A 15,795-nucleotide genomic window follows, 5' to 3' on the forward strand; every position below is an offset into this window, starting at 1 on the left:
TTTTTTTGTCTGTCTGTCTGTCTGCCTGTCTATTCTAGCAGCCCAATGATTCAAACTTAGTGTTGTGTCAGTCTTGGTGAGATGTGGGCTCAAGACATGACAACTTAGTGGCACTGGTGGGCACAGATGTGGCACAGAGTAGGAAGCTGGAGCATCCTTTGTGACTTTGCTCAGACCACTGCAGAATCCCACAGTGCTGGAACAGAGGCTGCTAAATGTGGAGAGGTTTGTGGGGACATGACTTTCAAGTGATCTTCTGGTTCTTTCTGAAAATTGAACAAAACTTCACACCAATAGCGTATCTGGGAAATAGATGGTCTTGGATTATCCTTTAGTGTTAAAACAGTGACAACAGCAAAATCTTGGCTTAAGAATACACCCAGAAAGGTGAAAATACTGTGTATGCATGTGTGAAATACCACAGTGGAACCCCTTTGAAAAGCTAGCATATAACAACAAAAGAAGTCCAGGGAATTGAACACAGGTCCTGATTGGGATGTGGGTATTGGTGAGAACAGGAAGGAAGAATGGAGCAGTGGTTTGTTGACATTGATCTGGGAAGAGGGGAAGAGAGAAGAGAGAAAGGGAGAGGTGAGTCGGATCTAGTACATTGTATAAATACATGGGCAGGTCCAAATGAACCTCTCTTGTACTAATTGCTAGCAATAAAAATATACAAAGAAAAAGTTAAAAATTCTATAAAAGAGTAATAGCAGGATAGCTCAAAGACAAGAAAGAGGACAAAAAAGAAAAACAATGAAGAATTATGAAAGTTTAAGGGAACTTTGAAACAGTATGAAAAGAGCAAATGTTGGTGTATTGGGGTTTAAGATCGTGAGATGCCAAAGTGGTAGTCAGATTATCCAACGAAATAATAACAGAAAACGTCACCAATTTAGTGCAGTGACCAATTTGAACTTATCCATACTTATGGATTTTGTGAAGGACTCATCGTTCTCATTGAAAGGGCTGTCTTGAATAATGGGTTCAGAATAAAGAGCCCTTGCTGGTTCTCATTTGGTAGTCTTTGATAATTGCCATCCTTTTCTTTTCTGTGGATATTTAGACATCTTACCCATTTTGTCATTCAGTTGTAGTTTTACCTTCTGTCCCTTTCCCCTCACTGATATGCAAAGGCAAATACATAATGAAATATCTTTCACACATGGTTTTACAGGTCTGTATAAATAGCCTGTGTACATATCCTCAGTTATTTGTTGCTGTTTTCTTTGGTCCTTTAGCTTCTCTTTGCTTGTGTATAAGACGAATATACTACCATGGATGCTATGGGCCAGTTGTAGGAATACTATCATTGTGGTTTCTAGCAGCATTCCATTACAGACTCTCCTGTCAATGAAATCATCAGGATGCTCCTGCAGGCCCTAGCCCTGTGTATCTTCCCACCCCTTCCTCCTAGACTCTGGATGGCTTTATGGCTCTCTGCCATTGGGGTCAGAATAATCTCAATGCCAGGGACACCATCTGGGACCCACAGATCAAGTTTCTTAGCTTTTCCTGCAGGGAAGAGCTCCTCAGACAGAGAACTTGGTCATGAGTAAACAAAACCCCCAGTAGAGTCTCTCCTTGTTGTCATGGCAACCTGACTACCAGCTGTCAGGCAGAGCTGTCAGGTTGTACACTGAGAAGCCTTTTCACCACCTGTACCTTGATTAACAATTCTCGAGGGGAGGGGGGGTGAGTGGAGGCTGGTGATGGTGATAGATGGATGGATGAAGGCATTCATTCTAGGGCCTTCTTCAACTGTCCCACCCTTGCCAGACCAAAGAAGCCCTCCTCTGAATCTTGATTTATGACACACTTAAAAAAATCCTCCTCCCCAGTTCCAGCAGCTGCTTAACTCAAGGCTGTAAATAATATCTGCCTGAAGACCTTTTGTCTTCCAGTTTCCGCCTGGCTGGCTTTCAAAAGCTTTCCCAACCTAAGGTTCAGCTGATTCTTCGCAGGAAAATTCTGTAGGCAGTTGTCAAAAAGCACAAGTGCTTGGGAGAAAGAAATCACGGATTTTTGTTTTGTTTTGTTTTGGTTGTTGTTCCAGTACTGGAGCTTGAAATCGGGGCCTTGCGTTCTTGCTCGGCTTTTTGCTCAAGAAGGCTGGTGCTCTATCACTTGAGCCACAGCGCAGATCCATTTCCTGCTTTTTGGTGGTTAATGGAGATAAGAGTCTCCCAGACTGTTCCTCTTGGGCTGAATTTGAATCATGCTTCTCAGATGTCAGCTTCCTGATTACAGTTGTGAGCCATCAGTCAGGTCAGAAATCACATCTTAAAGAGTAGTTTATTGTCTTAAGCGAGAGAGAAGCAAGTTGGATACTGGTTACCTTAAGCATAGGGCCGGCTGGGGCCAATCTGGGAAGCCGTTAGATTCACCTCTAACTTTAGAAAAAGGGTCTGACTATTTTTTTCCTGGAGGATTACCAAATAGTCTCAGGATGACTCTGAATGATAGTTGTGTTAATCAGCATCCTGTTACTATCCCAGAATACCAGAGACAAGTTACGAAGAGAAAAGATAAAGGTTTTGTGTTTGTTTGTTTGTTTGTTTTTAGCTCAGGGTTTTGGAGATTTGACTCCGTGATGGGCTGATTGGCTTTTGCTCAGGGTGAGACAGTGCATCATGGAGGGTGGAAAACCACATACCTTAACAGCAAGGAGGCAGAGAGAAAGAAGGAACTGCGGGGGGGGGGAGTGGGGGGAGACACTCACCTATAAGAGCAACCTCTAGTGGCCTAAGAACCTCCCACAAGGTCCCTACCTCTAAAATGTACACAGTGAACAGGCACTGGTGGCTCAGGCCTGTAATCCTAGCTACTCAGGAGGCCGAACTCTGAGGATCATGATTCAAAACCAGCCTGGGCAGGAGAGTCCATGAGACTCTTATCTTCAGTTAACCACCAGAAAACTAGAAGTGCTGCTGTGGCTCAAGTGGTAGAGCACTGGCCTTGAGCTGAAGAGCTCAGGGACAGCACCCAGGCCAGAGTTCAGGGTAGGGGGGCAGGGGTGTAGCACATAGGGGCTGGGTTCCTCCTTAAGATCTTTATTTACTTAGAAAAGAATCCTACTCCAAATCCCATACCAAATCCTATTTTTTTGTAAGTAATGGGGCTTGAACTCAGGGCCTGGGCCACAGCATCACTTCTGGTAGTTTTTTTGGAGATAAGAGTCTCATGGATTTGCCTGCTAGGCTTGTTTTGAACTATGATCTTCAGGTGTCAGCCTCCTGGGATTACTGGTGTGAGCCACGGTGCCCAGCTGTAGTCCTTAAAAAAAATTAAATAAAGACCTTAAATAGTATCTCAAGAGCTCTGGCTATCTTACTCTACTGGGCTCTATTGATAGGCATTGGGGAGAAGGAAAGAGAGCCCAAGTATGGGGCAGACTTGAAAGCTGTTTGGCCTGAAACTCATATTTTTAAGTCTTCAAATTGAGACTTTTTGTCTAAAGTCCAACTGACTTTATACATATAATCACAGAATTGAACCAATAGGGATTGAATAAGTAAACTAGGTTATGGCTGTTAGTAACATGGTTTGCAATGTGTGCATATTTACTTTGTTGCAATGACTTTTTACATATACCTTTGCTTTTTATTTTTCAGGACGTCAGACTGAACTCATGGTATTATGCTCGCTAGGCAAGTGTTCTACCGCTTGATCCATGCCTCCATCTGCACTTTCTAGTATAACAGCAATCTAGAAAGGGAAGAGACTGGAACCATGCTGGAGCCATTGCTAATCTCCCTAGGCCTGCACATCCCAGCCTGGTTTGGGGCTGGAAGCGTGTGGTGTATGGGGTCAGGCTTTGTTCAGTCACCTTGCATTGAGGGAACTCTCACAAGTGGACTCTTCTGCTTTTGGCCCTTGGGGCCAGTGCACTGCACATCATTGGGTGAAATGTCTGGTGAAGAGGTTCAGTCCACATGGAGCCCAGGAAAGGTAGCTGAGAATCCAGCATGAGTGAGGTGTCTGGGTTGTCTTACACCCCAGGAACTATGGCAAAGCCAGTACATAATTAGTGCTAAATAAATGCTCTGTGGGTTAGTGCTTTCTGTTCTTCTTTGTGGCTCTTCTAAATAGATTACAATTTGACTTGGATAATTTGCAAGTGAGTTTAAGTAAAATGTTCTCACGCCCTGGTGCTTGCTGGTGAAGCCTGGGTTGGGACAGTAGAATGGATGCTTCCACTTCCATGAAAGGGATTCAACTATTAGCAAGCTAGCTTGGGACCCACACATTATCAAAGCTTTTGAAATAAGCACCCCAATAAAAATGCTAGCAGCAAATTGTGCAACTGGTGTCAGGTTCTAAGACAACCACCCTGTATGAATGATGTGGGGTGCTCACAGAGATACTGAAAAGTAGATATTCTTACTGGACAGAGGAGGGGGAAGTGAAGTTAAGAGATATCAAGACAGTAACTCAAAAATCACACAGCTACTGTTTCCGTTTTTCAGCCTTGTAAGTCCCTAGTAGGGAGCAGGTGCCTGGAAGAAAATGTCTAATTGCCATTTTCCCCCAGAACAATAACAGATCCCTAAACCCAGTGCCCTTGTCTTGCTACCACAAGCTGCATTTCTGAATATTAGCATTAACAGGCTATGGCAGGCTCTTGCCTGAAGGAGCCATTAAACTTCTTTCCCCCCTCAGTTGTTTTCCTAGTGATATGAAGTTGAATTTTTCTTCCATCTTTCTCAGAAGAAACACAGGTGAATCTCTGTTTCATTAACTTCATCTGGACTCTGGCACAGTTTAGCAAGAGGCCTACATTACACTAAATAATTAGCCTTCTAGGCCAACATTTCCCTATATGTAAGGAAATACCTGGATTAGACTCTTGGGTGCCTGGCTGGCCCTTTCCTTTATATACATGAAAGTCTGTCTCCTGTAGAGTCCAGTTGGCAATATTCCCAGCAATGTAAAGAGGTATGAATTGAGGATTAATTCCCTGCCTTGTTACTAGGCCTGTGGCTGAACAGACTTAAAATCCTATTATAAATTATAATGCAAAATAACTTGCCATTTCTCAAAGCACCTTGGGGACATGAAGAGATAATTTATGTGGGAGTTATTTATATTTATTGCTTCTTGTTTTCAGAATGCCAAATACTTCCAATTTGTTATTTAATGATTCCAGTTTTGGTTTGTTTTGCTTTTTACTTAAAACAAATCTTTATTCTAATGCATCCTGTGTTATCAGCTTATGGAAATGAGGAGATAGAGATATACATTCCCCAAAGGGAATGTGTAACAGACTTACATTTTGAATTTTAGACTATATTGATATTAGTAGAACTTTCTTGTGTGATCCTGGGATTTGAACTCAAGCCTTCACACAGGTGATCTACTGCTGAGCCATGCCTTTATCCTTTTCTTGCACTGGTTATTATTATTATTATTTTTGGTCCGGTTGTGGGGCCTGAACTCTGGGCCTGGGCGCTGTCCCTCAGCTTTTCAGCTCAAGGCTAGCGCTCTACCACTTGAGCCACAGCGCCACTTCCAGTTTTTTTCTTTTTTGCTTATGTGGTGCTAAGGAATCGAACCCAGGGCCTCCTGCATGCAAGGCAAACGCTCTACCACTGAACCACCTTCCCAGCCCTGCACTGGTTATTTTTGAGATACGATATCACTTCCTGCCCGATGCATACCTGGACTGCAATCTTTGTATTTTTCACTTCCTGCCACAGGTACATACCACCATGCCAATTTTTTCACATTGAGATGGAGTCTCCCTGACTTTCCTGCCTGAAACTTTGATCTCCTTAATTTCATTTTTTATATACTTTTTTTGTATTGTGAACATACCGTACAGAGTGGTTACAATTACATGGGCAAGATAATGAGTACATTTCTTATCAAGAATTGTTGCCTCCTCCTTTGTTTCCCCTTCCCATCCCTTCCTATCTCTCCCCACCCCACCTCCCCCTCCCCAGCCCTCCATTCCGGAGCCAAATTGTAAAGTTCATTTTTTGACATCTCATCATTGCAATGGGTAAACCTGTATCCCTATTTAAACAATTTGTTTTTTTCCATTAATCTCAGTCTTTCATATAGCTAGGATTCAGGTATGCACCAGTTTACCAGTTTTCCCAGCTATGGGTTAAGAAAGGGTCTCTAGAACTTTTCTGCCTGAGCTGGTTTTGAACTGTAATCCTCCTGGTCTCAGCCTCCCAAAAATTACAGGTGTGAGCCGCCAGCATCCACTTTGTTCCGTACTTTTTTTTTTTAACTTAACATAGCTCATGCACAATTTGTTATTTGTTATTCAGTTATTAATGATATCATTTTAAGTTTTGACAGGCCTGTTGGTTGCATTTTAGAAAACAAAGTATCAATGTCTCACTTTATAACAGAGTCTGAAAATAAATTCCAGATGGATTGAAGTTTCAGTTTTTAACTGTAAAAAAAAGAGTTAAGAAAACCAAAGTGAATTTGCCTACTTGAGTATAAATCACATTCCAAGTGCTTTCTTGCTGTGTGATGTGGGCAAATTACTTAACTTCTCTGAGCCTCTATAAAATGGAACTGAGATAGATTCTAAGTCAGAGGGCTGTTAAAGAATGAAGTGAAAGATATATCACCATTGCGCCTGGCATCTTATGTGTTCCCAACAAATATTAGGTACTGTTATATGTGAGCAAAGTTTGCCTCAACACCAAAGACTTAGGGCTGGAGGCATGGCTCAAGTGGTCGAACATCAGCTAAGCAAACTGATCAAGTTCAAGGCCCTGAGTTCAAATTCCATTGGCCAATACCAAAGTCCAACTCTAAACCATTCTGGTTAAACATTCAGACCCCCTTTGAACCTGCCCCCACCAACCTCCATCCCTTCTTTATAAGAGAGGTTTATTCTGATATCTAATGAGACATTGTTTTTCCTTTTATATATGACAGGGTGAATTAGGCATTTTTAAATTAAATTCAGAAAAGAGAATGCTGCCTTCTTTCCTTTCAGCTTATTTTTTCTTTATTATTCAGTCACAAGTGGAGTATGAGCCTGCATATTTACAAGAGTCAAAAATCTGATTTCCATAAGTGGTTTTCCATCTCCAAGGGAAAAAGAGATGGCATAATTGCTAGGCAGCGATGGTGGGAAAATTCAATTTCAGCATCTCAGACTAGATGTAGCTGAAACCCCCTTATCCGAACAGTGAAGCCAGAGTTGTTTGAGAGTCAATATGGGGATATTGACACTCAAACATTTAAAATGTGGTAGGTATCTTTGATTGCAAATCTGCATGTACACTCTGCCTATGCTCTGCTTGTTTAAGTCTGATTGACAAGCCGGAGGACAGCGTTTCATCAGAGAACTGCCCCAATGTATGGGGGATTAATGAGGCACTTGTACTTCAAAGAAATTCTAGAGTGATTGCCCCCACAGTTTGAAGCAGAGCACCCCGGGAGTGGAGAGCACCTGTCTAAATACCAAGCATCTCTCGCTATGTGTCCTTTCTGTCTCTCTCCATGTGGCTATGGAGCAAAGTCTGTGCAAATCTTCTGTCCTTTATTTTTTTTTTCAATTGAATATCTTGTCTTCTTGTTATCCAGCTTAAGGAGCACTTCATATTTGTGCAAGACAAGGTCTCTTGGAGACATACATGCTGGGGTGTGCACACTTTTTTTGCAATTTGCCGTCTTGCCTTCTCGGTGTTGCTTTTCAAGAGTTTAAAATTTTTAAATTTTAAGCTGAATGTGGTGGTCCTGCCAGCACTGAGGGGGCTGAGGCACGAGACTCTCAAGTTCCAGGCCAGCCTGGACTGCATAGTGTGACCTTACCTCAATATCCATTTTGGAAAAAAAGTCCTTTAAAGAACAGACTCTTTATAAGTCTAACAGAATACTGAGACTTGACTGGGACCTCCAAAAGACCCTAGGTTAGAAACTTAATGCCCTAAATTCACATTAATGGTATTTATAGTGGGGAAGTGGCAGGAATCTAGAACTAGATGACGGTAAACAAGGTGGGTTATGATAGCAGTAGTGGCAATATGTGTGTGCATGTATGTGTGTGCGTGTGTGTGTGTGTGTGTGTGTGTGTGTTGTGGGGCTTGAACTCTTGGCCTGGGCACTGTCCTTGAGCTCTTCAGCTCAAGGTGAGCACTCTACCACTTGAGCTGCAGTGCCATTCTGGTTTTCTGGTGGTTAATTGGAGATAAGAGTCTCATGGACTTTTCCTGCCCGGGCTGGCTTTGAATCATGATCCTCAGATCTCATCCTCCTGAGTAGCTAGGATGACAGGTGTGAGCCACTGGCACCTGGCCAGCAGTGACTTTAACAAAGAAGAAAGATCCAGGCTAGCCATTTTCTTTGTCTTGTTATGTGATGGCCCAGCCGGAGGCCTCCACCTGGTGCTGAGATGATGGGGTTGCTATGTTCTTGAACTTTCTACCTCTAGAGCTGTGGCCAAATAACCTTCATTCTTTGTAAGTTACCTAATCTCAGTCATTAGTTATTGCCACAGAAAGCAATCAATGTGCTAGGTTTTAGAAGAAGTAGAAAGACAGAGTTAAAGGCAGAATAATGTGAGAACAATCTAAAGTGTGTTGAATATTAGTGTGACAACATTCATTAAAACAGGACCATCTGGATGGGAATGATGGGAGTGGAGACTCTAGGCCTACCGTACACATAAATTGGCATATTCAACCGAGTCCTCTTGTACAACTATTTCAGGAACATAATAAAAATCTACATTTAAAAACTCAAAATTAGGGAAGTGGCGCTGTGGCTCAATGTGGTGGAGCCCTAGCCTTGAGCATAAGAGCTCAGAGACAGGACCCAGGCCCTGAGTTCAAGCCCCATGTCTGACAAAAAAAAAATTGGTTATGGAAAATATATTTATCTCTACCTGTAAATATAACTATAACTATATATATCTACCCCATATATATGTATGTATAAAATATAAGATTACATATATATGTATATATATATATATACATACATATATACAGTTGAATAAGAGGGAGGTTTTATCTGTTTCTTCCTCAGAGCTGAATGAAATGTGGAAGTCCTTCTTGGGACAGTCGGCTGCACGAAGGCGGCTTGCAGGGGACAGTGGATGGCAGAGCAGAAGGAAGGCAGCTTCTCCAATACCGAGAACTCGGGCTCACTCTTCCCCTGAAGTCCGTTGGCAAACAGCATATGCAGATGACCGTCCTGTCTTTAGATGTACACCCTGTGGACATCCCTTTCAAACATATAGAACAATCAAAGGACTACTAGCCAGGAGCTGGTTGGTGGCTCATACTTGTGATCCTAGCTGCTCAGGAGGTTGAGATCTGAAGCCAGCTGGGGCAGGAGAGTCCATGAAGATCTTAACAAGCAAAAATCTGGAAGTGGAGCTGTGGCTCAAGTGGTAGAGTAGCAGTCTTGAGCAAAAATGCTAAGGGATAGTGCCCAGGCCTTGAGGTTAAGCTCCAGGACCAGCACAAGAAAGAGAGAGAGAGAGACAGAGACAGAGACAGAGAGACAGAGACAGAGAAAGAGAAAGAGACAGAGACACAGAGACAGAGACAGACGGGGGACACAGAGACAGACAGAGATAGAGGCCGAGAGAGAAGGAGATAGAGAGACAGAGACAGAAAGGGACACACAGACAGAGGGAGACAGAGTCAGACTGAGACTAGTGAAGTGTCATGTCCTTAACACCTGCTTCAATAATTACCAGCTCATGACAAAGTCAGTCTTCATCCATGCTTTGTGTGCATCAGATCCATTATGGCCTCTTTGGTCTGAATAAGTGCATATCCATCCCTGAGCCAGTGGCCCTGCCCACATCAAGGGGCCTGGTAAACCCATTTAGTACTTGTCTTTGCAGACAACTTGATTTCTCTAAGTGAGTTCATTCATCTTTTCTTCTTGGAGCCTCTCTGGCTAGGAAGATCAAATGACACTTTTGTTATTATCTTTTTTATTTTAACCGGTCGTGGGGCCTGAACTCTGGGCCTGAGCACTGTCCCTCAGCTCTTCAGCTCAAGGCTAGCGCTCTACCACTTGAGCCACAGTGCCACTTCCGGCTTTTTTCTGTTTGCTTATGTGGTGCTGAGGAATCGAACCCAGGGCTTCAGGCATGCAAGGCAAACGCTCTACCACTGAGCCACCTTCCCAGCCCAAATGGCCCTTTTGTTATATTGGGGTATCAGCTGGGGGCCTTGGCTGGTAGAAGCACATCTACAGTGCTGTTCATGTACCCCACACCATCACCCCAAGCCAGAGCCCTGCCTCATCTCCCCCCAGCATGCCAAAAGACAGTCAAAGAACATTCCAGGAGCCTTTCAGCACACGGCTAAAAGTCAGTAGGAGTAAACAATGATATATAGGATGTTTGTGACCTACAGGCTATCCAATCAAGCCTTTCACAGTTTTTAATATAAATTAGCTTTCCAGAGGAAGTCATTTTGAAATTTATTTTAGCTTCAGAATTCTCTCCTCCTAATGATGTTTATTTTGCTAAAGCTTCTCATAATTTCCTTTTCTGTGCAATTGCCTGCTCTTGTCAGCATTGCCGTTGGTGCCAAGGGTACAGAATGTCTAGTGATACTAAGTTTATCGGAAAAAAAATGTGACTCTCTTAATTCTCCTCTGAAATGAGATTTCCGGAACTTAGCTGTAGAACTACATAAGAACCTAGGGAATATCACTGGAGGACAAACAGATGACTATAAGATCCAGCCATAGTCTGTATGTCCATGGGTTGCTATAAGGTATTCTACTCCACATAGCCAGGTGTAGAGCAGGTTATTCCGTTTAGGTGGCTATGATCTATGATGTTTGCACAGTGCTGAAGTCACTGTCTTCCTCTGTGGTCACTTTCTTGTCTCTGAAGGTGCCCAGTTTCTTATTTTGTACATTATGAAAGACTCATGGAGGAGTTGAGTTCTCAAACAAACTACTGCAGACCAGGAGAGTAAATGTTTCTCATTGTTTTATAGGCTGAGACGTGACTCCAAGGTCGGTGTGGTATCCAACGCTGCCCCTTTCCTGGTGTTCCTTTGGCCCATTCTTATTGTGTCTTCACACAGATGAGAGAGAAATAATTTCTGCCCTGCTTCTTCTTGTAAGGGCACTAATTCCATTCCTGAGGGCTCCATCCTTAGGACCCAGTAGCTACCCAACAGGCCCTACTTCCTAATGGCGCATGGGGGTTAGGATTCCAACTTAAGGATTTGAAAGGACATAAATATCCAGCCCATCATTTATATCAGTGAATTTAGTTTACTTTCCCCAAAGGCGGATCATGACATGACAATTTGTAGAGACAGTTTATTAACAAGTGTCCCCAGAAAGAACTTATAGGGGGTGTGAGAACCAGGCTAGGGTCATGGCTCAGTGACACAGGAGACTCCAATCTCCTCGGCCTTCACCATAGACCTGCCCAGGGGCAAAAAGCCAGCAAGATGGCCTCCCAGAACCAATCACAGGGTGCAGGACTTTCAGTTCCTGGAAGTCCCAGGCAGCCGGGCTCTGGTAGACTGTGAGAGGCTTGTCACCAACAGTGCAGGTTCAGCCTGTGGAATGCTCATTGGGATTTGATGTGAAGAAAAACAGTAACAGCATTGGAAAGGGTGATGTGCATCCTTGGAAGGTCCTTTGTGACACCATCTTTCCTTCCTGGATGCTAGCCTCTCTCGGGTGAAGGCTGGAGAATATTGATAAGGTTTTAGGCTTTTCTTTCCCCCTGTACTAGTCCTGTCCATAATTCTCCTACATATACCTCTCACATAGCTGATATCAAAATAGTGTATCCCTAGTTATGCCTTATTTGTTGAGATGGGGTATTGATAACTTGTTTGGCTTTAATGCCCTGGGATTTATATATATATTATATATATATATAAAATCAGTGGTTAAACACTGAGTAAGGACCGGCTTTGTGCAGCACAGCCATCAGAGGGGCATGTGTTTGCTTTACCATCGTACTGTCACCATGATGAATTTTGTTTTAGTGGCTGTTAAACAAAGAGTTCTGAGTTTTTTTGTTTTGCACTGGATTCCACAAATAATGTAGCCTTTTAAACTAGTTTAGCAAGTGCTATTCTCTCTCCCTTTTGTTATAGTCTTCACTAGAATTGCTCTTGCCGGTTCACCTTTTTTAGTTAGCCTACATTCGTATTACAGGATTTCATTCCACAGATGTGTGCCATACATGTGTGTAGTGAACTTTGAATCAGTTCATGCCTTGCATGATATTCCCTTAATTCCCTTCCTCCAACCTTCTTTCCTTTCCATTTTTGGGGGATATCTGTCTGTCTGTCTGTCTGTCTGCCTGGTAATATTTCAAAGACCTAACATGTGTGGCATGAGCACAGAACAATCAGAATAGGTGCTATGTGGGACCCTGCCAGCAAGACTAAGGCGCTGATCAGCCCTGCTGAGGAGCCAGAGATGAATGAGAGTCTCTGGTCTAAGGCCAAGATTCTCCACAAATAATCTGATTTCTAGGATGGCACATTATTCTGGAACTTCTGAGTTGTGTCCAAATCAGCACACTGAAAAGATCAGCAACCATCCTGCCATTGTGTTGGTATTATGTGCAGGCTTGGGTCACAAACAGACACCTCCTACCTCTCCCAGCCTCACCATCTCTTTCTAATGTAATTTCAGAAGAGTTTTAGGAGCCATGAAACTGCAGCTCACTCCTAGATGTGGCTTCAAGATGGGAGGCAATACCCATACTTTTCTGCCCCTCCCACCTCATTCTCGTTGCAAGCGGATAGAACGAGACTGGGCAAGACAAGTTTATGACTCCGCTGTGTGCCTTCATGCCCTGCCCTCACTGTCACACACATGCTTTTCAAGGGACATCAGAACTCTTTTCTTGAACAAAGTGTTAGAGAAATCGAAGATCCTTTAGAATCCTCCTGGTTTTCTTTTTCCCACCTTTAATTTCATTATTGATTTCCATTAAGCCCTCGAGAGGGCCCCGGCCTACCTCCAGCTTTCTTTCCTTCAAAAAGAGAGATTTAGAGACAGCAGCTAGTTCCAGACATGTATAGGCCATTAGAGAAGTGGCGGCCTTCAAAACAAGCAAGCCCCAGTCCTACTCCTAAGGGTGAGGGTGCAGAGATTTCTCAGGATTAACTTGTCCTCCCTGCGGGCTACAAATCAGAGGTAAGGGTAGAAGGATGAGATGGGGCTGAGAAACAGATGAGGCCGGGGATGATACCAGGAGATGGGGTTGAGATGGAGTTTCACGAACTGTTTGCCACGATAGCCAGCCTGTTACAGCAACTTTTAAAAGGGAACAGGAACCTGTTCTGATCCTAAACTCATATTTAGAAAATATGAGGCTCACTCAGAGAAGCAGAGGATTTTGTCAGAGTTCAACAGGCAGGAGTGACAAAGCTGGATGCAGAATCCAGGTCACGTATCTGTCTACCCACGTCTCTAGGTCGCTGATTTCTCTAGGGATGTAGATCTGGTACACATGCTTAAAACTCACACCAAGGGGAAGAAATAAGCCACAAATAGCCTTAGTTGGTTATACTTCACGTTTTTGACACCAAATAAGTGTGAAAAGTGTTGATTGTCATTGCTTTTTAGATTCCAAATTGTAGTAAATTATTGAGAACTTGTAGCAAGAATGCACATTCCTGAAGAAAAGCTGGTGTGTGTGTGTGTGTGTGTGTGTGTGTGTGTGTGTGTGTGTGTGTGTGCGTGCGTGCACGCACGGGAGCACGCTGGTCCTAGGGCTTGAATTTAAGGCCTGGGAACTGTCCCTGAATTTTTTTTGGGGGGGTCCGGTCGTGGGGCCTGAACTCTGGGCCTGGGCACTGTCCCTCAGCTCTTCAGCTCAAGGCTAGTGCTCTACCACTTGAGCCACAGCACCACTTCCGGCTTTTTGCTTATGTGGTGCTGAGGAATCGAACCCAGGGCCTCATGCATGCAAGGCAAGCACTCTACCACTGACACCTTCCCAGCCCTGAATTTTTATTCTTAAGGTTAGTGCTGTAGCACTTGGAGCCACAGAGCTATTTCCAGCTTTTTGGTAGTCAGATAAAAGTCTCATAAACTTTCTTGCCCAAACTGGCTTTGAACCTAAATAGTCAGATCTCAGTCTCCTGGGTAGCTAGGATTATAGGCATGACCCACTGGTGCCTAGCATTTTTTTATTTAGTAATATTTTTTATTTAGCTCACACTCCAGAAAACATGGCACCACCCATAAATCTGATTATTTAAAAAATCTTTCCTCCTATCATGGGGTAAGAAATTATGGGGGAGAAATCTGAAGTAGTGTGGCCTGGATCAGCTTTGTAGAGAAGACTGAAATAACAAATCAATCAGCCTCAACATCCCTGGGTCCACTGTCTTGTCCAAGAGCCAAACTTGGCTGTGTTCGGTGGACTGGTCTTTTCAAAAGCCATTATTAGCTCCAGTGGGGTCAAAGATCAGCTAGTGGTAGGACTTCATTGGTTGGTCTATTCCAGCCTTGTCTCCTTCGTTTGCAAAGTACTTTTAAAAGTACATATCCAGATCTCATACGTGGACCCATTTTTGGATGCTAAAATAAAGAAAATTAGAGGTTCTTGGTTTGGGAATGTTTCTGTCATGCTTTGCAAATTGCAAGGATGCCACAGTTCTTGAATAAGAGTATCTGGGCTATAATTATGCACAGGAAGACTTCCCAGGGACTCAGGTTAGTGTCTTTTCTATAGTGACAATGTACAAAAGGCTTTACTTGGAACGACAAATGACATGGCTCCAGTGAAACACTTCTGGAGCCCTTATCAGAGGAATAACTAATATTGTCCTGCTCATCATTTCAAAGGGTCCTCAGACCCTTAGATCAGGAACAGGCCTTGTCCATGCTCAGCCATCCTGGGTCTTTCTCCTGGGGATTCGTGTTAGAGATTCTAACATACTACCCCATGATCCTTGGGCATTTCAAAGGAAAATGAAACCAGCAATCACAATGTATTTGTATCTTGTGAGAAAAAGATGGAAACACTGAAGCTGCGTGCCAGTGGCTCGTGTCTATAATGCTAACTCTTCAGGAGGCTGAGATCTGAGGATTGCCGTTCAAAGCCAGCCCAGGCAGAAAAGTCCCTGAGACTCTTATTGCAAATTAACCGCAAAAAACTGGAAGTAGAGTTGTGGCTCAAGTACTATTCTTGAGCACAGGCACAGTTCTCAGGCCTTTGTTCAAGCCACAGGACCAATGAAAGAAAGAAAGAAAGAAAGAAAGAAAGAAAGAAAGAAGGAAGGAAGGAAGGAAGGAAGGAAGGAAGGAAGGAAAAAAGAAAGAGAGAGGGGGGAGGAAGGAAGGAAATAAACAAACAAACAAACAAATAAATAACTGGCCCAGTAGAGAAGTGCAGAGAGAGGGAAGGAAAGGGGTGAGGAAAGAAGGGAAAAGAAAAAGAAAGGGAAGGAGAAGAGGGGAGGGAAGGGAAGAGGAGGAGAGGGGGAGAGAATAACCATGTGTAGAGAATCAGGCTGAAGAAACCAACTTGTTGAAGAAAGTCTAAAGAAAATCCTCAGCTTTGCTTTCTATTACAGTTTTTCTCTCTTTCTTTCTCTCTCTGTTTCTGAAGACTGGGTCCAGGACCTACGAATACATGCTAGGCAAGTATTCACTTGACACAGCCCTCTTTGTTTCTATTTTGTTTTGAGTTAGAGTCTCACTACTTTAGCCTGGACTGGCTTTGAACTAGTGATCTTTCTGCCTCTGGCTGTAATTATAGGCATCATCACATCCTGTCAATCATCCTCTTTTTCCTTCTTATGTATGTGCGTGTTCGTGCATGTGTGTGCGCACATATGTATAATCAGAGCATAT

Source organism: Dipodomys ordii, unplaced genomic scaffold, assembly GCF_000151885.1.
Source record: "Dipodomys ordii isolate 6190 unplaced genomic scaffold, Dord_2.0 Scaffold12, whole genome shotgun sequence".
NCBI lineage: Eukaryota > Metazoa > Chordata > Mammalia > Rodentia > Heteromyidae > Dipodomys > Dipodomys ordii.